General features: G+C 49.7%; 4 pseudogenes; all 4 read right to left on the bottom strand.

The window, feature by feature from the left end:
• Positions 1-553: 553 nt before the first annotated feature.
• LOC129640985 (uncharacterized) lies at positions 554-673 on the bottom strand (annotated as a pseudogene).
• Positions 674-5,372: 4,699 nt separating this feature from the next.
• On the bottom strand, positions 5,373-5,492 carry LOC129640984 (uncharacterized; annotated as a pseudogene).
• Positions 5,493-10,191: 4,699 nt separating this feature from the next.
• On the bottom strand, positions 10,192-10,311 carry LOC129640983 (uncharacterized; annotated as a pseudogene).
• Positions 10,312-15,010: 4,699 nt separating this feature from the next.
• LOC129640981 (uncharacterized) lies at positions 15,011-15,130 on the bottom strand (annotated as a pseudogene).
• Between the last annotated feature and the right edge of the window lie 11,645 nt (positions 15,131-26,775).

Below are 26,775 nucleotides of genomic sequence, written 5' to 3'. Positions count from 1 at the left end.
GAGCAAAGGGAACTCTCCTCCACGCTGAGTAGGAATGGGAGTTGGTACAGCCGGGATGGAAAAGAGTATGGAGGTTCGCGAAGGAACTAAAAGTAGAAGTAGCCTATGGTTCAGCAGTCCCACTCCCAGGCATAGATCCACCCCCAGTCCAAGCCAACAAGCCAGATGCCCCGTTTGGGCACATCGATCTGTGCGCGCGCTCGCATGCGCATGCGCGATCGCCTGCGAGGCTGGGGGTGGGGCGGGGGCTGGGGCTCTGGCTGGAGTCGGTGCAAGCCCCGGGATTGCCTGAGGCAAGCCAAAGGAGCCCCAGAGGGAGACGGGACGGCCGGTCGTCTGGTTTCCTGAAAGCCGAATGCGAATGCGGAGGGGCTCGCGGGCCGCGGGGAGGCAACCCAGGTCTGCAGCGGGAGTCGGGGCCCCGGCCACCCACTCACTCCCCCCGCCCCGGGAGGGGCTGGGGCTGCGGGGGTGGCGGGGGGGCGAGGGGGGTGTGGGTCCAAGAATTGGGACGCGGGGCGGGGGCTAAAGGACCTCTTCTGGTAGGCAAAAAAGCCTCCAGCACCCGGAATTCCCAGGTGGTCTCCCATCCAAGATACTAAACAGGCCCGACCCTGCTTAGCTTCCGAGATCAGACGAGATCGGGCGCCTTCAGGCCGGTAGGGCCGGAGACGGACGCGGCCGCCGCGGGGCGCCCTAAGAGCCTTGCGCTTCGCCTCCCTTTCGCTCTGACCTGCAGGTCGGGCCAACGGGCCGCCCCTCTCCTCGGGGGGCCGTGCTGTACTTGAGCCGCACGACCCGCGACCGCACTCCAGCCTGCTGACGCCGGCCCGGCCCCCGAACACCGCCAACACCAGACCAGCAACCGCCTGGCCGGGCCCGGGGGCCCGATGGGCTTCCAGGACCCCCCAGTGACCGGGCGTGCGTGCGTGCGTGCGCGCGGGGCCTGGGGGGTGGGCTGAGGGGTGCGGAGGTCTCGGCGCCCTCCCACCCCCGGCCACTCCAGACCCGGCCGCGCTGGCTGAGCGGGGCCTCCCCCCCCATCCCCTTCGCTGCTCAGGGCCGCGCGACCCCGGAGGTGTCGGTCTTCGGGGCCCGCCGCCTCCCGATCCCCGCGGCCCGGGGGCCTCTGAACCTCCTGCGGGCCTAGGCGCAGCGAATCTTGAGCGCCCAACTTGCCCGGCACCTGCCCGCTGCCCAAACCCACCGGGAGCCACGGAGGCGCGGTCGACCGGAGCGCCTCAGCCCCGCCCCTTTGCCCTACCGAGGCGCCCCCCTTGTCCCCACGCCGCCCGCCAAGCACCCGACCTTCCTGAGAGAGCAGACGAACCACAGGCAGGCACACAGACAGACACACACACTCGCACGCACCCACGCCATGGGAGACAGCTGGCCTGCGCGAGCTCCTCAGCCAGAGCCATAGCACCTGGGAGAGGCCGGGGCCAGACCAAAGGCCCGGCGGACGGCTGTCGGGAGAGACAGAGGCAGAAATCCATGAAGCTTCCGAGACAGACTCCAAGACGGCAAGAGGGAGATACACACACACACACACACACACGAGTGTGGTCTTTGGAAATTCTTCTGTTCGTAGTTGCTGGGTTGAGCCCAACTTTTATAGGCCCCATGGAGTGCGGCCCATCAGGCTCCTCTGTCCGTGGCATTTCCCAGGCGAGAATACTGGAGTGGGTTGCCATTTCCTTCTCCAGGGGATCTTCCCGACCCAGGGATCAAACCCGAGTCTCCTGCGGGCGGATGCCTTGCCATCTGAACCAGCACATTGCGAATTCCTAGGCAAAATACAAAGAAAAGAGCTCGTGTGCTACTAAGTGGAAAGATGATTGAAGAAACAGAAGGTGTCCTTTGTTGGTATCTTGGAATCTTTCTTGAGTTTTCGTTGATTTTTACTCTTAAGGCTACTTGAACAAGGCAAGAGAGAAACCCCAGAATTGAAAAGCAATTGACTTTTTTGAAAGAAACCTGTGCAGGTTAAGCACTCTTCTGCCGGGGTCCAGCCCCGGCTGATCCAGGGTATTCGAAGCGGGGACGGCGTCGGCGACCTATTTATATTTATTTATTCATCAAAGATTCAAAGAGTAATAGAATGAGGATAGCTCAGTGAAGAAATTCAGTGGAGAAAAGCGGCTGAAATAAGGATAGCTCAGTAGAAAAATTCAGTGGAGAAAAGAAGCTGAGTGGCTTGGTTTACGCGGAAAATCAATATAACCCGTGACACCAGGTTAGCTCTGACCACGGAGGCCGCAGGCGCCCTCTCGAATAGCGGAAGGTGCCCCACCTTAGACACCTTCTCGAGTGGGTCTTAGAAGCCCAGGCAAATAAATGGTCGCAGAGGACATCCGCGCTCCAGATGGACACTCAGCTGGAATTTGGGAGAGAGAGTGACATGGGGAGACCAAGTTTCAGTGAACAAGGCCCGCACTTTATTTTCCAAAGTAGTTTTTATACCTTAAGGTATGCATAGAGGAAAATGGGGGAAGGGGTAGAGCCATGCAGCAAGCCAGGCTTTCTTCCTTATCATATGCAAAAGTTCAGGTGATTGACATCATCTTCTGGCCAGGAGGCCTGTTAACATTTTAAGAAACTTATCTTTCTCTAAAGGTGATTATTCCAAAGTCAGGCGCCAGCCTTCCAAAAAGCATTGGACAAAGCGGCATTTTACATTTCTATACACCCATTATATCAATCAATACACTGCCAAGGACACAGTAGGTAAGGAGTATGAAGACTTAGCAGCAAACTGGCTCAACAAGTGAAAAAACCCTTCACCAATACAATTTCTAATTAATCTTTTAACTACTCAAAGCAATCTGTGTTTAGGCAGTTTAGAACATCTCCTGCCTCTCACAGTTGGGAGGCTCTGAACAATCACATGTGGCCGGAAAAACCCATTCAGGCAGGCTAGAGGATTTCCAAAGGAGTTTGTAGGTTGAAACACTGTCACATCCAAGAATTATTAACTGGAGCTGTAAGCTAACTCTTTTTTCAGAGAGAGGTAGTGGGAGACAGCCCCCCGTAAAGTCAGAGGTGTAGGTGAAAGCACAAAGCAGAAAGTAGGCAGACTCTGGTTTTGGGGGTAGATGCTCGAGAATTTCCAGGGGGACTCCTGAGGCTCGATCCCGCCTTTGCGTATGCCGAGCCTCCTTCCTCATGACCTTTGTCATGGGCGGAGTGCCTCACGCTGGCTCCCGGAAGTGATAGAATTCCAGTTGAGATATTCCAGATCCTCACTCAATATGCAATATGCCGGCTCCCAACACTCTTCGTTTTTGAGAGATGGTGAAATGCAAATTCTTGATTCAACACATATGACTTTGGTGAACTTTATTTCAAATCTCCATGATGAACCCCTAAGGCGTCCAGGAAGAAAGGAGTAAAGCGGGAGACAAAAAGAGCAACCTTTCCCCTTGGCGCCATCCCAACCAGCTGCTTAGTTCCTTCATCTCATGGACTACCATCTGGGCTTATCTGGTTTGTCTGATTCTTGTTTCGGGGCCCGTTTCTAGTCACAAGGCTGTCAACAGTGGGGGGTGGGGTGGGGTGGGGGGGAAGCCCTTCTTTCCATTCCACATGAGACCCAGTGGACAATCCAGGCCCTGGCCACTGCATAGAGCGTGCAGCAACAATATCAACGGTGATGCTGGTTAACAACGCATATTCCTGGAATCCACTCCGTTGGCTACTGAGTGTGTGCAGTGGTGGTCTGGAACCTATACCTGGAAGCTTTCTTGATGATTGCAAATGACACCAAAGTCCGAGGACGATGGAAGATCTTCACGTTTCTGCAAGAGCCACACACCTCCAGAAGGAACCGCAAGACTTGCCTGACATGGTCAAGGTCTAAGTATTGGACTACACGTCGGAAGGTCTCCACCTTTGCTATGGAAGTCAAACGATCTTTCTTGGAAATGAAAATGGATCACACTGAACGTTCACATTCTTCTAGAGCATTTGAAAAGCCCTAAACTGTAGAAATCTGCTGTACGAGTTCCTTGAAAGCAAGAACCCATACTGATGGATATGTCTTAATGCCTTAGATTGTGCCTTGAATATAGCGTACACATGAACCCAGGAAAGGAAAGAATGGAATCGCCAAATATACAAAGAGATCAAAAGTGCCGAGCCAAGTGACACCTTGAGGCTTCCAAGAACTTTTCTGTCTTTCACACGCTAAGTAAATCCTGAGCACCTACGATGAGCTGGGAGGCATGTAATAAGTTTCTGGAACTAGAAGGCGGAGAGAAGCAGACACAGAGTTCCTGCTTTCACTGAGACGAATCTAATGATACATCACAGGCAGATCCTTTGAGAACTTGTCGAGGGGCCTCTACCCTCACCAAAACCTGGGTGTCAGGGAAGGCTTTTCAGAGTAACCATTGCGTTGAGGTCCATAGGTTGAACCTACGTAAACCAGGGTTGAGATGCAGGAAGAATTTCAGGCAGGGAAAACAGCATCCTGGAAGTCTACGTGACCAGGGAACCTTAGGACGTTCAAGAAATGAAAATGCCCTATGGGATGGAAGCCAAAGAGTGCAGAGGGCATTCCAGGGAAAAGACATCCGAGAAGAACGTGAGGAGCAGGCATGAAGGGAATTGGTCGTATCTTCAATATGATGGGAAAATACAAGAGCCGTTGGAGCAGGATGGTGACAGAATTGCATCTGCATTTCCAAACGGTCATCTTGCTCCACGTCACTAATGATTGGAGAGACTCAACTCCAAACGCCAAGGAGGGACCACTTCGCCCGAGTCCGACTGGGCCTCATTGCAATGTCTGTCCATAGCAGATGCTGGAGAAGCTGTGGAGCAAAGGGAACTCTCCTCCACGCTGAGTAGGAATGGGAGTTGGTACAGCCGGGATGGAAAAGAGTATGGAGGTTCGCGAAGGAACTAAAAGTAGAAGTAGCCTATGGTTCAGCAGTCCCACTCCCAGGCATAGATCCACCCCCAGTCCAAGCCAACAAGCCAGATGCCCCGTTTGGGCACATCGATCTGTGCGCGCGCTCGCATGCGCATGCGCGATCGCCTGCGAGGCTGGGGGTGGGGCGGGGGCTGGGGCTCTGGCTGGAGTCGGTGCAAGCCCCGGGATTGCCTGAGGCAAGCCAAAGGAGCCCCAGAGGGAGACGGGACGGCCGGTCGTCTGGTTTCCTGAAAGCCGAATGCGAATGCGGAGGGGCTCGCGGGCCGCGGGGAGGCAACCCAGGTCTGCAGCGGGAGTCGGGGCCCCGGCCACCCACTCACTCCCCCCGCCCCGGGAGGGGCTGGGGCTGCGGGGGTGGCGGGGGGGCGAGGGGGGTGTGGGTCCAAGAATTGGGACGCGGGGCGGGGGCTAAAGGACCTCTTCTGGTAGGCAAAAAAGCCTCCAGCACCCGGAATTCCCAGGTGGTCTCCCATCCAAGATACTAAACAGGCCCGACCCTGCTTAGCTTCCGAGATCAGACGAGATCGGGCGCCTTCAGGCCGGTAGGGCCGGAGACGGACGCGGCCGCCGCGGGGCGCCCTAAGAGCCTTGCGCTTCGCCTCCCTTTCGCTCTGACCTGCAGGTCGGGCCAACGGGCCGCCCCTCTCCTCGGGGGGCCGTGCTGTACTTGAGCCGCACGACCCGCGACCGCACTCCAGCCTGCTGACGCCGGCCCGGCCCCCGAACACCGCCAACACCAGACCAGCAACCGCCTGGCCGGGCCCGGGGGCCCGATGGGCTTCCAGGACCCCCCAGTGACCGGGCGTGCGTGCGTGCGTGCGCGCGGGGCCTGGGGGGTGGGCTGAGGGGTGCGGAGGTCTCGGCGCCCTCCCACCCCCGGCCACTCCAGACCCGGCCGCGCTGGCTGAGCGGGGCCTCCCCCCCCATCCCCTTCGCTGCTCAGGGCCGCGCGACCCCGGAGGTGTCGGTCTTCGGGGCCCGCCGCCTCCCGATCCCCGCGGCCCGGGGGCCTCTGAACCTCCTGCGGGCCTAGGCGCAGCGAATCTTGAGCGCCCAACTTGCCCGGCACCTGCCCGCTGCCCAAACCCACCGGGAGCCACGGAGGCGCGGTCGACCGGAGCGCCTCAGCCCCGCCCCTTTGCCCTACCGAGGCGCCCCCCTTGTCCCCACGCCGCCCGCCAAGCACCCGACCTTCCTGAGAGAGCAGACGAACCACAGGCAGGCACACAGACAGACACACACACTCGCACGCACCCACGCCATGGGAGACAGCTGGCCTGCGCGAGCTCCTCAGCCAGAGCCATAGCACCTGGGAGAGGCCGGGGCCAGACCAAAGGCCCGGCGGACGGCTGTCGGGAGAGACAGAGGCAGAAATCCATGAAGCTTCCGAGACAGACTCCAAGACGGCAAGAGGGAGATACACACACACACACACACACACGAGTGTGGTCTTTGGAAATTCTTCTGTTCGTAGTTGCTGGGTTGAGCCCAACTTTTATAGGCCCCATGGAGTGCGGCCCATCAGGCTCCTCTGTCCGTGGCATTTCCCAGGCGAGAATACTGGAGTGGGTTGCCATTTCCTTCTCCAGGGGATCTTCCCGACCCAGGGATCAAACCCGAGTCTCCTGCGGGCGGATGCCTTGCCATCTGAACCAGCACATTGCGAATTCCTAGGCAAAATACAAAGAAAAGAGCTCGTGTGCTACTAAGTGGAAAGATGATTGAAGAAACAGAAGGTGTCCTTTGTTGGTATCTTGGAATCTTTCTTGAGTTTTCGTTGATTTTTACTCTTAAGGCTACTTGAACAAGGCAAGAGAGAAACCCCAGAATTGAAAAGCAATTGACTTTTTTGAAAGAAACCTGTGCAGGTTAAGCACTCTTCTGCCGGGGTCCAGCCCCGGCTGATCCAGGGTATTCGAAGCGGGGACGGCGTCGGCGACCTATTTATATTTATTTATTCATCAAAGATTCAAAGAGTAATAGAATGAGGATAGCTCAGTGAAGAAATTCAGTGGAGAAAAGCGGCTGAAATAAGGATAGCTCAGTAGAAAAATTCAGTGGAGAAAAGAAGCTGAGTGGCTTGGTTTACGCGGAAAATCAATATAACCCGTGACACCAGGTTAGCTCTGACCACGGAGGCCGCAGGCGCCCTCTCGAATAGCGGAAGGTGCCCCACCTTAGACACCTTCTCGAGTGGGTCTTAGAAGCCCAGGCAAATAAATGGTCGCAGAGGACATCCGCGCTCCAGATGGACACTCAGCTGGAATTTGGGAGAGAGAGTGACATGGGGAGACCAAGTTTCAGTGAACAAGGCCCGCACTTTATTTTCCAAAGTAGTTTTTATACCTTAAGGTATGCATAGAGGAAAATGGGGGAAGGGGTAGAGCCATGCAGCAAGCCAGGCTTTCTTCCTTATCATATGCAAAAGTTCAGGTGATTGACATCATCTTCTGGCCAGGAGGCCTGTTAACATTTTAAGAAACTTATCTTTCTCTAAAGGTGATTATTCCAAAGTCAGGCGCCAGCCTTCCAAAAAGCATTGGACAAAGCGGCATTTTACATTTCTATACACCCATTATATCAATCAATACACTGCCAAGGACACAGTAGGTAAGGAGTATGAAGACTTAGCAGCAAACTGGCTCAACAAGTGAAAAAACCCTTCACCAATACAATTTCTAATTAATCTTTTAACTACTCAAAGCAATCTGTGTTTAGGCAGTTTAGAACATCTCCTGCCTCTCACAGTTGGGAGGCTCTGAACAATCACATGTGGCCGGAAAAACCCATTCAGGCAGGCTAGAGGATTTCCAAAGGAGTTTGTAGGTTGAAACACTGTCACATCCAAGAATTATTAACTGGAGCTGTAAGCTAACTCTTTTTTCAGAGAGAGGTAGTGGGAGACAGCCCCCCGTAAAGTCAGAGGTGTAGGTGAAAGCACAAAGCAGAAAGTAGGCAGACTCTGGTTTTGGGGGTAGATGCTCGAGAATTTCCAGGGGGACTCCTGAGGCTCGATCCCGCCTTTGCGTATGCCGAGCCTCCTTCCTCATGACCTTTGTCATGGGCGGAGTGCCTCACGCTGGCTCCCGGAAGTGATAGAATTCCAGTTGAGATATTCCAGATCCTCACTCAATATGCAATATGCCGGCTCCCAACACTCTTCGTTTTTGAGAGATGGTGAAATGCAAATTCTTGATTCAACACATATGACTTTGGTGAACTTTATTTCAAATCTCCATGATGAACCCCTAAGGCGTCCAGGAAGAAAGGAGTAAAGCGGGAGACAAAAAGAGCAACCTTTCCCCTTGGCGCCATCCCAACCAGCTGCTTAGTTCCTTCATCTCATGGACTACCATCTGGGCTTATCTGGTTTGTCTGATTCTTGTTTCGGGGCCCGTTTCTAGTCACAAGGCTGTCAACAGTGGGGGGTGGGGTGGGGTGGGGGGGAAGCCCTTCTTTCCATTCCACATGAGACCCAGTGGACAATCCAGGCCCTGGCCACTGCATAGAGCGTGCAGCAACAATATCAACGGTGATGCTGGTTAACAACGCATATTCCTGGAATCCACTCCGTTGGCTACTGAGTGTGTGCAGTGGTGGTCTGGAACCTATACCTGGAAGCTTTCTTGATGATTGCAAATGACACCAAAGTCCGAGGACGATGGAAGATCTTCACGTTTCTGCAAGAGCCACACACCTCCAGAAGGAACCGCAAGACTTGCCTGACATGGTCAAGGTCTAAGTATTGGACTACACGTCGGAAGGTCTCCACCTTTGCTATGGAAGTCAAACGATCTTTCTTGGAAATGAAAATGGATCACACTGAACGTTCACATTCTTCTAGAGCATTTGAAAAGCCCTAAACTGTAGAAATCTGCTGTACGAGTTCCTTGAAAGCAAGAACCCATACTGATGGATATGTCTTAATGCCTTAGATTGTGCCTTGAATATAGCGTACACATGAACCCAGGAAAGGAAAGAATGGAATCGCCAAATATACAAAGAGATCAAAAGTGCCGAGCCAAGTGACACCTTGAGGCTTCCAAGAACTTTTCTGTCTTTCACACGCTAAGTAAATCCTGAGCACCTACGATGAGCTGGGAGGCATGTAATAAGTTTCTGGAACTAGAAGGCGGAGAGAAGCAGACACAGAGTTCCTGCTTTCACTGAGACGAATCTAATGATACATCACAGGCAGATCCTTTGAGAACTTGTCGAGGGGCCTCTACCCTCACCAAAACCTGGGTGTCAGGGAAGGCTTTTCAGAGTAACCATTGCGTTGAGGTCCATAGGTTGAACCTACGTAAACCAGGGTTGAGATGCAGGAAGAATTTCAGGCAGGGAAAACAGCATCCTGGAAGTCTACGTGACCAGGGAACCTTAGGACGTTCAAGAAATGAAAATGCCCTATGGGATGGAAGCCAAAGAGTGCAGAGGGCATTCCAGGGAAAAGACATCCGAGAAGAACGTGAGGAGCAGGCATGAAGGGAATTGGTCGTATCTTCAATATGATGGGAAAATACAAGAGCCGTTGGAGCAGGATGGTGACAGAATTGCATCTGCATTTCCAAACGGTCATCTTGCTCCACGTCACTAATGATTGGAGAGACTCAACTCCAAACGCCAAGGAGGGACCACTTCGCCCGAGTCCGACTGGGCCTCATTGCAATGTCTGTCCATAGCAGATGCTGGAGAAGCTGTGGAGCAAAGGGAACTCTCCTCCACGCTGAGTAGGAATGGGAGTTGGTACAGCCGGGATGGAAAAGAGTATGGAGGTTCGCGAAGGAACTAAAAGTAGAAGTAGCCTATGGTTCAGCAGTCCCACTCCCAGGCATAGATCCACCCCCAGTCCAAGCCAACAAGCCAGATGCCCCGTTTGGGCACATCGATCTGTGCGCGCGCTCGCATGCGCATGCGCGATCGCCTGCGAGGCTGGGGGTGGGGCGGGGGCTGGGGCTCTGGCTGGAGTCGGTGCAAGCCCCGGGATTGCCTGAGGCAAGCCAAAGGAGCCCCAGAGGGAGACGGGACGGCCGGTCGTCTGGTTTCCTGAAAGCCGAATGCGAATGCGGAGGGGCTCGCGGGCCGCGGGGAGGCAACCCAGGTCTGCAGCGGGAGTCGGGGCCCCGGCCACCCACTCACTCCCCCCGCCCCGGGAGGGGCTGGGGCTGCGGGGGTGGCGGGGGGGCGAGGGGGGTGTGGGTCCAAGAATTGGGACGCGGGGCGGGGGCTAAAGGACCTCTTCTGGTAGGCAAAAAAGCCTCCAGCACCCGGAATTCCCAGGTGGTCTCCCATCCAAGATACTAAACAGGCCCGACCCTGCTTAGCTTCCGAGATCAGACGAGATCGGGCGCCTTCAGGCCGGTAGGGCCGGAGACGGACGCGGCCGCCGCGGGGCGCCCTAAGAGCCTTGCGCTTCGCCTCCCTTTCGCTCTGACCTGCAGGTCGGGCCAACGGGCCGCCCCTCTCCTCGGGGGGCCGTGCTGTACTTGAGCCGCACGACCCGCGACCGCACTCCAGCCTGCTGACGCCGGCCCGGCCCCCGAACACCGCCAACACCAGACCAGCAACCGCCTGGCCGGGCCCGGGGGCCCGATGGGCTTCCAGGACCCCCCAGTGACCGGGCGTGCGTGCGTGCGTGCGCGCGGGGCCTGGGGGGTGGGCTGAGGGGTGCGGAGGTCTCGGCGCCCTCCCACCCCCGGCCACTCCAGACCCGGCCGCGCTGGCTGAGCGGGGCCTCCCCCCCCATCCCGTTCGCTGCTCAGGGCCGCGCGACCCCGGAGGTGTCGGTCTTCGGGGCCCGCCGCCTCCCGATCCCCGCGGCCCGGGGGCCTCTGAACCTCCTGCGGGCCTAGGCGCAGCGAATCTTGAGCGCCCAACTTGCCCGGCACCTGCCCGCTGCCCAAACCCACCGGGAGCCACGGAGGCGCGGTCGACCGGAGCGCCTCAGCCCCGCCCCTTTGCCCTACCGAGGCGCCCCCCTTGTCCCCACGCCGCCCGCCAAGCACCCGACCTTCCTGAGAGAGCAGACGAACCACAGGCAGGCACACAGACAGACACACACACTCGCACGCACCCACGCCATGGGAGACAGCTGGCCTGCGCGAGCTCCTCAGCCAGAGCCATAGCACCTGGGAGAGGCCGGGGCCAGACCAAAGGCCCGGCGGACGGCTGTCGGGAGAGACAGAGGCAGAAATCCATGAAGCTTCCGAGACAGACTCCAAGACGGCAAGAGGGAGATACACACACACACACACACACACGAGTGTGGTCTTTGGAAATTCTTCTGTTCGTAGTTGCTGGGTTGAGCCCAACTTTTATAGGCCCCATGGAGTGCGGCCCATCAGGCTCCTCTGTCCGTGGCATTTCCCAGGCGAGAATACTGGAGTGGGTTGCCATTTCCTTCTCCAGGGGATCTTCCCGACCCAGGGATCAAACCCGAGTCTCCTGCGGGCGGATGCCTTGCCATCTGAACCAGCACATTGCGAATTCCTAGGCAAAATACAAAGAAAAGAGCTCGTGTGCTACTAAGTGGAAAGATGATTGAAGAAACAGAAGGTGTCCTTTGTTGGTATCTTGGAATCTTTCTTGAGTTTTCGTTGATTTTTACTCTTAAGGCTACTTGAACAAGGCAAGAGAGAAACCCCAGAATTGAAAAGCAATTGACTTTTTTGAAAGAAACCTGTGCAGGTTAAGCACTCTTCTGCCGGGGTCCAGCCCCGGCTGATCCAGGGTATTCGAAGCGGGGACGGCGTCGGCGACCTATTTATATTTATTTATTCATCAAAGATTCAAAGAGTAATAGAATGAGGATAGCTCAGTGAAGAAATTCAGTGGAGAAAAGCGGCTGAAATAAGGATAGCTCAGTAGAAAAATTCAGTGGAGAAAAGAAGCTGAGTGGCTTGGTTTACGCGGAAAATCAATATAACCCGTGACACCAGGTTAGCTCTGACCACGGAGGCCGCAGGCGCCCTCTCGAATAGCGGAAGGTGCCCCACCTTAGACACCTTCTCGAGTGGGTCTTAGAAGCCCAGGCAAATAAATGGTCGCAGAGGACATCCGCGCTCCAGATGGACACTCAGCTGGAATTTGGGAGAGAGAGTGACATGGGGAGACCAAGTTTCAGTGAACAAGGCCCGCACTTTATTTTCCAAAGTAGTTTTTATACCTTAAGGTATGCATAGAGGAAAATGGGGGAAGGGGTAGAGCCATGCAGCAAGCCAGGCTTTCTTCCTTATCATATGCAAAAGTTCAGGTGATTGACATCATCTTCTGGCCAGGAGGCCTGTTAACATTTTAAGAAACTTATCTTTCTCTAAAGGTGATTATTCCAAAGTCAGGCGCCAGCCTTCCAAAAAGCATTGGACAAAGCGGCATTTTACATTTCTATACACCCATTATATCAATCAATACACTGCCAAGGACACAGTAGGTAAGGAGTATGAAGACTTAGCAGCAAACTGGCTCAACAAGTGAAAAAACCCTTCACCAATACAATTTCTAATTAATCTTTTAACTACTCAAAGCAATCTGTGTTTAGGCAGTTTAGAACATCTCCTGCCTCTCACAGTTGGGAGGCTCTGAACAATCACATGTGGCCGGAAAAACCCATTCAGGCAGGCTAGAGGATTTCCAAAGGAGTTTGTAGGTTGAAACACTGTCACATCCAAGAATTATTAACTGGAGCTGTAAGCTAACTCTTTTTTCAGAGAGAGGTAGTGGGAGACAGCCCCCCGTAAAGTCAGAGGTGTAGGTGAAAGCACAAAGCAGAAAGTAGGCAGACTCTGGTTTTGGGGGTAGATGCTCGAGAATTTCCAGGGGGACTCCTGAGGCTCGATCCCGCCTTTGCGTATGCCGAGCCTCCTTCCTCATGACCTTTGTCATGGGCGGAGTGCCTCACGCTGGCTCCCGGAAGTGATAGAATTCCAGTTGAGATATTCCAGATCCTCACTCAATATGCAATATGCCGGCTCCCAACACTCTTCGTTTTTGAGAGATGGTGAAATGCAAATTCTTGATTCAACACATATGACTTTGGTGAACTTTATTTCAAATCTCCATGATGAACCCCTAAGGCGTCCAGGAAGAAAGGAGTAAAGCGGGAGACAAAAAGAGCAACCTTTCCCCTTGGCGCCATCCCAACCAGCTGCTTAGTTCCTTCATCTCATGGACTACCATCTGGGCTTATCTGGTTTGTCTGATTCTTGTTTCGGGGCCCGTTTCTAGTCACAAGGCTGTCAACAGTGGGGGGTGGGGTGGGGTGGGGGGGAAGCCCTTCTTTCCATTCCACATGAGACCCAGTGGACAATCCAGGCCCTGGCCACTGCATAGAGCGTGCAGCAACAATATCAACGGTGATGCTGGTTAACAACGCATATTCCTGGAATCCACTCCGTTGGCTACTGAGTGTGTGCAGTGGTGGTCTGGAACCTATACCTGGAAGCTTTCTTGATGATTGCAAATGACACCAAAGTCCGAGGACGATGGAAGATCTTCACGTTTCTGCAAGAGCCACACACCTCCAGAAGGAACCGCAAGACTTGCCTGACATGGTCAAGGTCTAAGTATTGGACTACACGTCGGAAGGTCTCCACCTTTGCTATGGAAGTCAAACGATCTTTCTTGGAAATGAAAATGGATCACACTGAACGTTCACATTCTTCTAGAGCATTTGAAAAGCCCTAAACTGTAGAAATCTGCTGTACGAGTTCCTTGAAAGCAAGAACCCATACTGATGGATATGTCTTAATGCCTTAGATTGTGCCTTGAATATAGCGTACACATGAACCCAGGAAAGGAAAGAATGGAATCGCCAAATATACAAAGAGATCAAAAGTGCCGAGCCAAGTGACACCTTGAGGCTTCCAAGAACTTTTCTGTCTTTCACACGCTAAGTAAATCCTGAGCACCTACGATGAGCTGGGAGGCATGTAATAAGTTTCTGGAACTAGAAGGCGGAGAGAAGCAGACACAGAGTTCCTGCTTTCACTGAGACGAATCTAATGATACATCACAGGCAGATCCTTTGAGAACTTGTCGAGGGGCCTCTACCCTCACCAAAACCTGGGTGTCAGGGAAGGCTTTTCAGAGTAACCATTGCGTTGAGGTCCATAGGTTGAACCTACGTAAACCAGGGTTGAGATGCAGGAAGAATTTCAGGCAGGGAAAACAGCATCCTGGAAGTCTACGTGACCAGGGAACCTTAGGACGTTCAAGAAATGAAAATGCCCTATGGGATGGAAGCCAAAGAGTGCAGAGGGCATTCCAGGGAAAAGACATCCGAGAAGAACGTGAGGAGCAGGCATGAAGGGAATTGGTCGTATCTTCAATATGATGGGAAAATACAAGAGCCGTTGGAGCAGGATGGTGACAGAATTGCATCTGCATTTCCAAACGGTCATCTTGCTCCACGTCACTAATGATTGGAGAGACTCAACTCCAAACGCCAAGGAGGGACCACTTCGCCCGAGTCCGACTGGGCCTCATTGCAATGTCTGTCCATAGCAGATGCTGGAGAAGCTGTGGAGCAAAGGGAACTCTCCTCCACGCTGAGTAGGAATGGGAGTTGGTACAGCCGGGATGGAAAAGAGTATGGAGGTTCGCGAAGGAACTAAAAGTAGAAGTAGCCTATGGTTCAGCAGTCCCACTCCCAGGCATAGATCCACCCCCAGTCCAAGCCAACAAGCCAGATGCCCCGTTTGGGCACATCGATCTGTGCGCGCGCTCGCATGCGCATGCGCGATCGCCTGCGAGGCTGGGGGTGGGGCGGGGGCTGGGGCTCTGGCTGGAGTCGGTGCAAGCCCCGGGATTGCCTGAGGCAAGCCAAAGGAGCCCCAGAGGGAGACGGGACGGCCGGTCGTCTGGTTTCCTGAAAGCCGAATGCGAATGCGGAGGGGCTCGCGGGCCGCGGGGAGGCAACCCAGGTCTGCAGCGGGAGTCGGGGCCCCGGCCACCCACTCACTCCCCCCGCCCCGGGAGGGGCTGGGGCTGCGGGGGTGGCGGGGGGGCGAGGGGGGTGTGGGTCCAAGAATTGGGACGCGGGGCGGGGGCTAAAGGACCTCTTCTGGTAGGCAAAAAAGCCTCCAGCACCCGGAATTCCCAGGTGGTCTCCCATCCAAGATACTAAACAGGCCCGACCCTGCTTAGCTTCCGAGATCAGACGAGATCGGGCGCCTTCAGGCCGGTAGGGCCGGAGACGGACGCGGCCGCCGCGGGGCGCCCTAAGAGACTTGCGCTTCGCCTCCCTTTCGCTCTGACCTGCAGGTCGGGCCAACGGGCCGCCCCTCTCCTCGGGGAGCTGTGCTGTACTTGAGCCGCACGACCCGCGACCGCACTCCAGCCTGCTGACGCCGGCCCGGCCCCCGAACACCGCCAACACCAGACCAGCAACCGCCTGGCCGGGCCCGGGGGCCCGATGGGCTTCCAGGACCCCCCAGTGACCGGGCGTGCGTGCGTGCGTGCGCGCGGGGCCTGGGGGGTGGGCTGAGGGGTGCGGAGGTCTCGGCGCCCTCCCACCCCCGGCCACTCCAGACCCGGCCGCGCTGGCTGAGCGGGGCCTCCCCCCCCATCCCCTTCGCTGCTCAGGGCCGCGCGACCCCGGAGGTGTCGGTCTTCGGGGCCCGCCGCCTCCCGATCCCCGCGGCCCGGGGGCCTCTGAACCTCCTGCGGGCCTAGGCGCAGCGAATCTTGAGCGCCCAACTTGCCCGGCACCTGCCCGCTGCCCAAACCCACCGGGAGCCACGGAGGCGCGGTCGACCGGAGCGCCTCAGCCCCGCCCCTTTGCCCTACCGAGGCGCCCCCCTTGTCCCCAAGCCGCCCGCCAAGCACCCGACCTTCCTGAGAGAGCAGACGAACCACAGGCAGGCACACAGACAGACAGACAGACAGACACACACACACACACACACACACACACGAGTGTGGTCTTTGGAAATACTTCTGTTCGTAGTTGCTGGGTTGAGCCCAACTCTTATAGGACCCATGGAGTGCGGCCCATCAGGCTCCTCTGTCCGTGGCATTTCCCAGGCGAGAATACTGGAGTGGGTTGCCATTACCTTCTCCAGGGGATCTTCCCGACCCAGGGATCAAACCCGAGTCTCCTGCGGGCGGATGCCTTGCCATCTGAACCAGCACATTGCGAATTCCCTAGGCAAAATACAAAGAAAAGAGCTCGTGTGCTACTAAGTGGAAAGATGATTGAAGAAACAGAAGGTGTCCTTTGTTGGTATCTTGGAATCTTTCTTGAGTTTTCGTTGATTTTTACTCTTAAGGCTACTTGAACAAGGCAAGAGAGAAACCCCAGAACTGAAAAGCAATTGACTTTTTTGAAAGAAACCTGTGCAGGTTAAGCACTCTTCGTTTTTGAGAGATGGTGAAATGCAAAATCTTGATTCAACACATATGACTTTGGTGAACTTTATTTCAAATCTCCATGATGAAGCCCTAAGGCGTCCAGGAAGAAAGGAGTAGAGCGGGAGACAAAAAGAGCAACCTTTCCCCTTGGCGCCATCCCAACCAGCTGCTTAGTTCCTTCATCTCATGGACTACCATCTGGGCTTATCTGGTTTGTCTGATTCTTGTTTTGGGGCCCGTTTCTAGTCACAAGGCTGTCAAGAGTGGGGTGGATGTTTGGGAGGGGGGGGAAGCCCTTCTTTCCATTCCACATGAGACCCAGTGGACAATCCAGGCCCTTGCTACTGCATTGAGTGTGCAGCAGAAATATCAACGGTGATGCTGGTTAACAACGCATATTCCTGGAATCCACTCCTTTGGCTACTGACTGTGTGTGGTGGTGGTCTGGAACCTATATCTGGAAGCTTTCTTTATGATTGCAAATGACACCAAAGTCTGAGGACGATGGAAGATCTTCACATTTCTGCAAGAGCCACACACCTCCAGAAGGAACCACAAGACTTGCTTGAAATGGTCAAGGTATAAGTATTGGACTAAAGGTTGCAAGGTCTCCACCTTTTCTATGGAAATCAAAATATCTTTCTTTGAAGTGAAAATGGATCATACTCAACGTTCACGTTCTTGTAGAGCATTTGAAAAGCCCTAAATTGTAGAAATCTGCTGTACGAGTTCCTTGAAAGCAAGAACCTAAATTGTAGAAATCTGCTGTACGAGTTCCTTGAAAGCAAGAACCTATATTTATGGATATGTCTTAGTGCCTTAGATTGTGCCTTGATTATAGTGTACACGTCAACCCAGGAAATAAAGAATTGAATCGCCAAATATACAAAGAGATCAAAAGTGCCAAGCCAAGTGACACCTTGACGCTTCCAAGTACTTTTCTGTCTTTCACACACTAAGTAAATCCTGAGCACCTACGATGAGCTGGGAGGCATGTAATAAGTTTCTGGAACTAGAAGGCGGAGAGAAGCAGACACAGAGTTCCTGCTTTCACTGAGACGAATCTAATGATACATCACAGGCAGATCCTTTGAGAACTTATCGAGGGGCCTCTTGTCTCACCAAAACCTGGGTGTCAGGGAAGGCTTTTCAGAGTAACAATTGAGTTGAGGTCCATAGGTTGAACCTACGTAAACCAGGGTTAAGATGCAGGAAGAATTTCAGGCAGGGAAAATAGCATCTTGGAAGGCTATGCGACCAGGGAAACTTAGAACATTCAAGAAATGAAAAATGCCCTATGGGATGGAAGCCAAAGAGTGCAGAGGGCATTCCAGGGAAAAGACATCAGAGACTAACGTGGGGAACAAGCATGAAGGGATGTGATCATATATTCAATATGATGGAAAAATACAAGAGCAGTTGGGGCAGGGAGATGATAGAATTTCTCTGCATTTCCAAAATGTCATCTTGTTCCATAACACTAATATTTGGAGCGACTCAAGTCCAAGTTACAAGGAGGGACCACTTCCACGAGTTCGAATAGTCCTCATTGCAAAGTCTGTCAATAACGAATGCTAGAGAAGATGTGACCAAAGGGAACTCTACTCCACATGCAGATTGTGTGGGTGAATTCTCTAAGAAATTAATGGAAGGAGTGCTACATCTTGTTTGTTGTATTGTGTTTTGGGGGAACTATTTTGGAATTAGAGGAGCCCATTCCTCAGTATATGATTTCCAAACTAGGCAAGTATAATTACAGTCTGATAAGATGTAACTCAAATAACTTCTGAATGTTAATTGATTTTGAAAGAGGAAATAATCTTGCAAGAGAAATATAGACAAACAGGAAAAGCATAGTTGTCAATATATTAACCTAGAGATGGTACAAATATTGTTTAAGAAATATGAAAGTTTCATGGAGTATTTCGCATGAAGGAATTATTTCCTCTTAAAAGTCAAAAGGGCTTCCCTGGTGGCTCAGAGGTTAAAGCATCTGCCTGCAATGCAGAAGACCTGGGTTTGATCCCTGAGTCAGAAAGATCCCCTGGAGAAGGAAATGGCAACCCACTCCAGTATTCTTGCCTGGAGAATCCCATGGATGGAGGAGCCTGGTGGGCTACAGTCCACTGGGTCGCGAAGAGTCAGATACTACTGAGCAACTTAACTACCTTAAAAGTCAAAAAGGATCATGAGTCCACTCATAAAAATGATTTGTTCTTCAGTTTTATCATGAATTACCTGACTAAAGGATGATTATGTATTGTATTATTCCTTCAAAATTATAGCACATTGTTCACTTTCCAGATTTTTATTTAATTGATATTTATTTAACATTGACTCTGTGCCAGCACTGCAAAGCCCACCCACACACCCTACACCAATTTTGTGACTTCATTAGAAACCACTTAATCAAGCAAATTCTATAGTTACCTCTATTTTACATCCTAAATTGGCACATTATATGTCGCCCTACTTAACACTATTAAGATTATCTCTTTTTTAAAAATTCTTGATAAACATAATTCCTGGCTTCCTCACAAAATAATTTAAATTATATAAAAACTGGAACTTTGTCTAATTTATCACTGTATTCTTAGCTCTTCGAGGAATATTAGTACTAGATATTCAAAAGACTCGTATTAAATGAAAATGATTTCAGTGGGTCTCAAAAGAACTTGTCTTTAAAAGGCATTGGTGCGGGGAGCTGCCCGTCAGAACGGGGTCCTTTGTCCGAAGGACACAGCTCTGGGAGCTGCCTCAGTCCTTGAGGGTTTGCTTGCAAACATAGCTCTCTGTCCTGCCACCCCAGAGATTAGGCGCTTATTTACTGCAGGCACCTGGAGTTCTGTGCAAACTTCTCACGCACAGAGAAATATTATCTGGTGTAAGAAATAATAACAGGGTGCCATTCCCATGCTCTCAAGATTTCTTGTGACTGTTTGTAAGATGTGTAGGTCAAACAAAGAAAATGTTAACTGTCTTGTCTTTCTCACGCTCTTCTGTATAAATATGAGATGCTGAATAAAGTTGGTGTCAGACTGCGTCCCTTCGTGGAGACGTGTCTGAACCTCTCGACCCCATCTTTGTTGGAGATTTCTCTTGCTTTCGTTTCTTTTCTCAGCCCCGCCGTGCACGTTCTCGGGACCTGATCGACTTTGCCGTCTAGCACCGGCACATTGGTGCCATTTAAAGTAGATATTAGGTTTCCATTTTCTCATCAATGATTCGTTTCATTGGTTTTGTCATTTCAGATAACTTTCTTGAACATCAGATCATGGAAGATAGAAATAATGTTACTGAATTTATCCTCTTAGAACTTTCTATGGACAAGAAAGTCCAGATCCTCTGCTTTTTATTTTTCTTATTCTGTTACCTGGCTATTTGGTTGGGGAATTTGATCATTGTGATTTCTATTACATGCAGTCAGCTAATCACCCAGCCCATGTACTTCTTCCTTAACTGCCTTGCACTCTCAGATCTCTTCTACACCTCCACTGTGACACCCAAGCTCATGACTGACTTACTGATGGAGAAAAAGGCCATTTCCTATAAAAACTGCATGACACAGCTTTTCACCACCCACTTCTTTGGGGAGGGGGGAATGAGGTCTTCACCCTCACAGGGATGGCCTGTGACTGCTATGTGATCATCAGCAAACCTCTCCACGACGCCATCACCACGAACAGGCAAAAACGTCACTCAGTTCTCATAGCGTCGTGTGCAGGGGGACGTCTTCATTCTCTTGGTCTCTTTCTTCTTGCGATTGTTTTACCTTTCTGTGGCCCCAGTGAAATAGACCACTATTTCTGTGATGCATATCTTTTGTTGAAACTAGCCTGCACTGATACACACAAAATTGGCTTTTTTGTCATTGCCAATTCTGGCTTGATGGGACTGGTGCTCTTTGTGGTTTTGATGGCCTCCTACATTTTGATTCTGTATAATGTGTGCACATATTCTGCAGAAAGCCGCCATAAAGCACTTTCCACCTGTAGTTCCCACATCACAGTCCGTGATCCTCTTTTTCACACCTGTCATCTTTGTTTACATTAGACCTGCCACAACATTACCAGAGGATAAAGTGTTTATGCTCTTCTACACAATTATTGTCCCCATGCTCAACCCGCTTATCTACACACTTAGAAACATGGAGATGAAAAATTCCATAAGAAGAGTTTGGTGCAATAAAAGGTTCTGGGAAGGGAGCTTAATGATCTGAAGGTCATTCATCTCTGACGCCAGTGACTGTCTTCTCATCACTCCCTCTGTTGCTGAGTCTCTCCTGCTAATGGGAACATCAGGCAGAATGTGTAAAAGCCAAGCCTCCAACAACAGCTTGCCTTCAGTGGTTCCTTCTTTATTTTCCTCTCAATGCGTTTTCCTTGATTTCACTTTTCACTAATAATCCCCTTTGTTTAAAAAAAAAGAAAAGGAAACTTTTTACAGAGTAAAAACACACTGAAAAATCTGGAGGGAGAGTGATCCTGCCTGTATTGAAGGCTAAACCTGGGGGAGACTTCGCTCTCAAAATACTTGGCCTCAAGGTATAAAAGGTAATAATATGTTACAAGGTAAAAGACAGTTAAAGAATCCACCTGCTAATGCAGGAGACACATGTTCAATCCTTGGGCCAGGAAGATCCTCTGGAGAAGGAAATGGCTACCCACTCCAGTGTTTTTGCCTGGGAAATCCCATGGAGAGAGGAATCTGGTGGGCTACAGCCCATGGGGATGCAAAACAGCTGGACATGATTCAGCGACTAAACAAAAACAAAAAGGCAGTTATAGGAAAATAAGAACAATCACATACTGCAAACTCCTTTCAGAACTATATACCTAGCCTCGTATCCTACAACTCTAGATTTCTTTTAATCAAGTACCTAGAGATTTTTTTGTGTGTATTTGTGAACTGCTATTATTTTACTTAAGTGAAAAGAATATATAGATCTAAATACAACATAGTGTAAAGTCCAGCCTTATAGTCGACATGGCAAGTCTTACAGTCTGAAAAGCAAGTCACTGTGTGATCTGTTTGTGAAGTAACATTGTAAGTATTGGGGGAAATATATGTGTATATATATATATATATATATATATATATATATATATACACAAACTCATGCTATTTGAACTGGGTTTGACATTAAGTATACATGATCAAGGAATAAATAAACTACAACTGACTTTGCTACAAAAAAGAAGAAAATATAAATCCTTTAGTTCCTCAAAACAGATGATTTATCTCAAAGTAAAAGACTTTCACTTACTATCTAAATTCAAGTGTAGAATAATCCTAAAATAATATTTGACAAAATATAGATCAGACTCAGTGATGGGAATATATATATATATATATATATGTATATTCTGCTGCTGTGCTTAGGTGTTTCTGACTCTGTGGCCACATGGACTGTAGCCCACCAGGCTTCTCTGTCCATGGGGATTCTCCAGGCACAAATATCGGAGTGGGTTGCCATGTTCTCCTCCAGGGGATCTTCCCAAGCCAGGGACTGAACCCAGGTCTCCCACATTGCAGGCAGACTCGTTACCAACTGAGCCATCAGGGAAGCCCAAGTATACTGGAGTGGGTAGCCTATCTCTTCCCCAGGGGATTTTCCCGACCCAGGAATCAACCAGGGGTCTCCTGCATTGCAGGTGGATTCTTTACCAGTTGAGCTACCAGGGAAGTCTAATGTGTATACATCCATACCTATAGGATTTTCATGATTTTCTAGGGCAAAGTATACATTTTGTTTGAAATACATTTTTAAGATTGCTGCATTTTCTTATGAAAATGTGCATAGTTTTGGATATAAAATGTAACTATTAATAGTATAGATTTGTATTCTATATAATGAGTTAAACTATATTTAATACTATAGATTTATTTTAGGTAATAGGATATTTTCTAATGTTTCTCTCTCAAATAATGTAATATTTTTTAGAATTAATAGGACAGATGATGGATTTTAAAGAATCATATTATTACTATGTCATAAAAATGTTGTTAACTGTTCTCCACACAAAGAGAGGCCATATTAATATTTGGCTATATTATGTGTGTGTCTCCTTCAGAATTTTCCACAGTTTATTGTGACCCACACAGTCAAAGGCTATGGCATAGTCAATAAAGCAGAAATAGACGTTTTTCTGGAACTCTCTTGCTTTTTCGATGATCCAGCAGGTGTTGGCAATTTGATCTCTGGTTCCTCTGCCTTTTCTAAAACCAGCTTGAACATCTGGAAGTTCATGGTGCACGTATTGCTGAAGCCTGGCTTGGAGAATTTTGAGCATTACTTTACGAGCAACAAAGATCTGTCTAGTCAAAGCTATAGTTTTTCCAGCAGTCATGTATGGATGTGAGAGTTGGACTATAAAGAAAGCTGAGGGCCGAAGGATTGATGCTTTTGAACTGTGGTGTTGGAGAAGACTCTTGAGAGTCCCTTGGGCTGCAAGGAGATCCAACCAGTCCATCCTAAAGGAGATCAGTCCTGGGTGTTCATTGGAAGGACTGATGTTGAAGCTAAAACTCCAACACTTTGGCCACCTGATGAGAAGAGCTGACGCATTTGAAAAGACCCTGATGCTTGGAAAGGTTGAGGGGAGGAGGAGAAGGGGACAACAGAGGATGAGATGGCTGGATGGCATCACGGACTCAATGGACATGGGTTTGGGTGGACTCCGGGAGTTGGTGATGGACGGGGAGGCCTGGTGTGCTGCAGTACATGGGGTCTCAAAGAGTCAGACACGACTGAGGGCCTGAACTGAACTGAATATGTATGTGTCTTATTTTTGTACTTGCAAGATACTTAGCAAATATTATTTTGCATATTTTGCTGAATATTTAAATGTCAAAAAAGAATGGTGTTTCAGAATTGTAAATAATAATCTTAAGGAGGCAGAAGTTATCAAAGTAACTGAATGAATATGTTGTAAATAATGTAAATCAACCAAATCTTACTTAATTTCCCAATTGAATTATCTCCTCAAGTGGATCAGTTGTTTGGAGTTACATTTTCATAAAGATCATCCATTCGTCTTCCCAGATAGTTGCGAATATCTGGTAATAACTGATATTTTTCAATATCCCCATCTCTGTGTTTGCTTATAGTGTTTAACAGCCTTCCATAGAGACCTCAGCTCTGCCTTCATGTGTAAATTAAGCAGAAACCATAATCCATGACCTTCAGCCATGAACTACAGAGTTTAATACCAGATATTTTGGGTGAGGAATTTTTAAAAAAGATGCTTACAATATATGCCATTCTTATCTCTCCTGTTAATAAATACAAGTACTAGGAAATAAAGAGGCCGGAATATATTGCTTCATTTCACAGAGACATCATTCATACAAATCTCTCTCTCTCGGAATGAGGCTTAAAATAAGACATTATTCTGCCTGCCTCATTCAGTCTGGATTCATGAGCAGTTCAGGTTGTGGGGTGGTGGTTGCTTTTCGCTAGTAAATCACACTGTATGAGAAAACTCATATATTGAGTTTAATTCCTATTATGTGGGGATTTCTTATGTTATGTCAGTTCAGTTCAGTTCAGTCGCTCAGTCGTGTCCGACTCTTCGTGACCCCATGAATCGCAGCACGCCAGGCCTCCCTCTCCATCACCAACTCCTGGACTTCACTCAGACTCACGTCCATCGAGTCAGTGATGCCATCCAGCCATCTCATCCTCTGTCGTCCCCTTCTCCTCTTGCCCCCAATCCCTCCCAGCATCAGGGTCTTTTCCAAAGAGTCAACTCTTTGCATGAGGTGGCCAAAGTACTGGAGCTTCAGCTTCAGCATCATTCCTTCCAAAGAAATCCCAGGGCTGATCTCCTTCAGAATGGACTGGTTGCATCTCCTTGCAGTCCAAGGGACTCTCAGGAGTCTTCTCCAACACCACAGTTCAAAAGCATCAGTTCTTCGGTGCTCAGCCTTCTTCATGGTCCAACTCTCACATCCATACATGACTACAGGAAAACCATAGCCTTGACTAGACGGACCTTTGTTGGCAAAGTAATGTCTCTGCTTTTGAATATGCTATCTAGGTTGTTCATAACTTTTCTTCCAAGGAGTAAGCGTCTTTTAATTTCATGGCTGCAGTCACCATCTGCAGTGATTTTGGAGCCCCCCAAAATAAAGTCTGATACTGTTTCCACTATTTCCCCATCTAGTTCCCATGAAGCGATGGGACCAGATGCCATGATCTTCGTTTTCTGTGTGTCGAGCTTTAAGCCGTTTTTCACTCTCCACTTTCACTTTCATCAAGAGGCTTTTGAGTTCCTCTTCACTTTCTGCCATAAGGGTGGTGTCATCTGCATATCTGAGGTTATTGATATTATCCCGGCAATCTTGATTCCAGCTTGTGTTTCTTCCAGTCCAGCGTTTCTCATGATGTATTCTGCATAGAAATTAAATAAGCAGGGTGACAATATACAGCCTTGACGTACTCCTTTTCCTATTTGGACCCAGTCTGTTTTCCCATGTCCAGTTCTAACTGTTGCTTCCTGACCGGCATACAGATTTCTCAAGAGGCAGGTCAGGTGTTCTGGTATTCCCATCTCTTTCAGAATTTTATACAGTTTATTGTGATCCATGCAGTCAAAGGCTTTGGCATCGTCAATAAAGCAGAAATAGATGTTTTTCTGGAACTCTCTTGCTTTTTCCATGATCCAGCAGATGTTGGCAATTTGATCTCTGGTTCCTCTGCCTTTTCTAAAACCAGCTTGAACATCTGGAAGTTCACGGTTCGTGTATCGCTGAAGCCTGGCTTGGAGAATTTTGAGCATTACTTTACTAGCATGTGAGATGAGTGCAATTGTGCGGTAGTCTGAGCATTCTTTGGCATTGCTTTCTTTGGGATTGGAATGAAAACTGACCTTTTCCAGTCCTGTGGCCACTGCTGAGTTTTCCAAATTTGCTGGCATATTGAGTGCAGCACTTTCACAGCATCATCTTTCAGGATTTGAAACAGCTCCTCTGGAATTCCATCACCTCCACTAGCTTTGTTCGTAGTGATGCTTTCTAAGGCCCACTTGACTTCACATTCCAGCATGTCTGGCTCTAGGTCAGTGATCACACCGTCGTGATTATCTGGGTCATGAAGATCTTTTCTGCACAGTTCTTCTGTGTATTCTTGCCACCTCTTCTTAATATCTGCTGCTTCTGTTAGGTCCATACCATTTCTGTCCTTTATCGAGCCCATCTTTGCATGAAATGTCCCCTTGGTATCTCTAATTTTCTTGAAGAGATCTCTAGTCTTTCCCATTCTGTTGTTTTCCTCTATTTCTTTGCATTGATCGCTGAGGAAGGCTTGCTTATCTCTCCTTGCTGTTCTTTGGAACTCTGCATTCAGAGGCTTATATCTTTCCTTATCTCCTTTGCTTTTCACTTCTCTTCTTTTTCCAGCTAAGTCATACAGTGACTCACTTAGTGGCTCAGTCACACACTTGATAATGTAAGGAACAACACTTCTTGAAACAGGCAATATAGAAAACAATAGCAGTAATAGTAGAATCATAAGTAAGAAGTTAAGTCAAGAACTTCTAGTAGGTGTAGCCCAGTGACATCTCCATGTCATCTGACTTAGTTTGCTAAATGACTATAGCTTGCTGTTGATATCCTGGTTGTAGATCCTGAGCATCTGATCTTGATTCAAAGACTGGTTATTGAGATAAGCTTTAGAAACAAACTCAGAATGTCCTTTTTAACAACTTAATTAAACCTCTTAGCAATGTAACATAACCACAAGGAACTATCTAAGGAGTGTGTCTTAGTAAATACAGACCTTAACTTAAAAAAACTGGAACTTAATATTCAGTGAAACATAATAGATGCCATAGGCCTGACATCAGTTAGGTGGATTTTTCTTTTAGAGCTCCCCAGTATACGTTGAGATTTCTGTATATGTCGGGAGACAGTCTTTTTATTTACCTGATAAGGCTGTTCAGAACCCAAGTGTCTCCAGCTTCTGGAGGGATGAGGCAGAGAGAAAAAAGGTATAATTTCACCCGTAGGAGTAAATCACTAGATTGTTTTAAATGACCAGTAACTCGAGGAGAAGTGCTTCTTTATATCTGAAAACACAGAGTAAAAATCAACAATATGTCAGACAAAAAGTCGTGAAAATTGCGGTCATATTTAGCAGTCTACTCCATCCCATGCAATTGATCCCTTTGTTCTGCTGTCCTTGCCCAATGGCCAAGGACATCAGTGAAAGCAGTAGTCGCGAAGAAACTCATGAAGCTTTTGTGAATGTCTGTATGACCTGTCCAGCAAAGTGGGTGCCCTGATCACTGGAGATTGTGGAAAGCACCTTTTAACCATTTTTTCTCTTCTGAGATATTAATTCTGAAGCCAGGAAAGGCATTATCAAATAAAAATGAGGTTTGTCAGGGAGCCAGGAAAAGCCAAGTGGCCACGTTGGACCTCTCATAGCCCCAACCCTTTGGTTTATGGCCATTTTTAATCCATTTTAAATTCCCTGAAGAGGCGTT

This window comes from Bubalus kerabau, unplaced genomic scaffold, assembly GCF_029407905.1.
Source record: "Bubalus kerabau isolate K-KA32 ecotype Philippines breed swamp buffalo unplaced genomic scaffold, PCC_UOA_SB_1v2 scaffold_54, whole genome shotgun sequence".
Taxonomy (NCBI): Eukaryota; Metazoa; Chordata; class Mammalia; order Artiodactyla; family Bovidae; genus Bubalus; species Bubalus kerabau.
The sequence above is the reverse complement of the archived record's forward strand: the minus strand, read 5'-3'. Positions and strand labels throughout refer to the sequence as shown.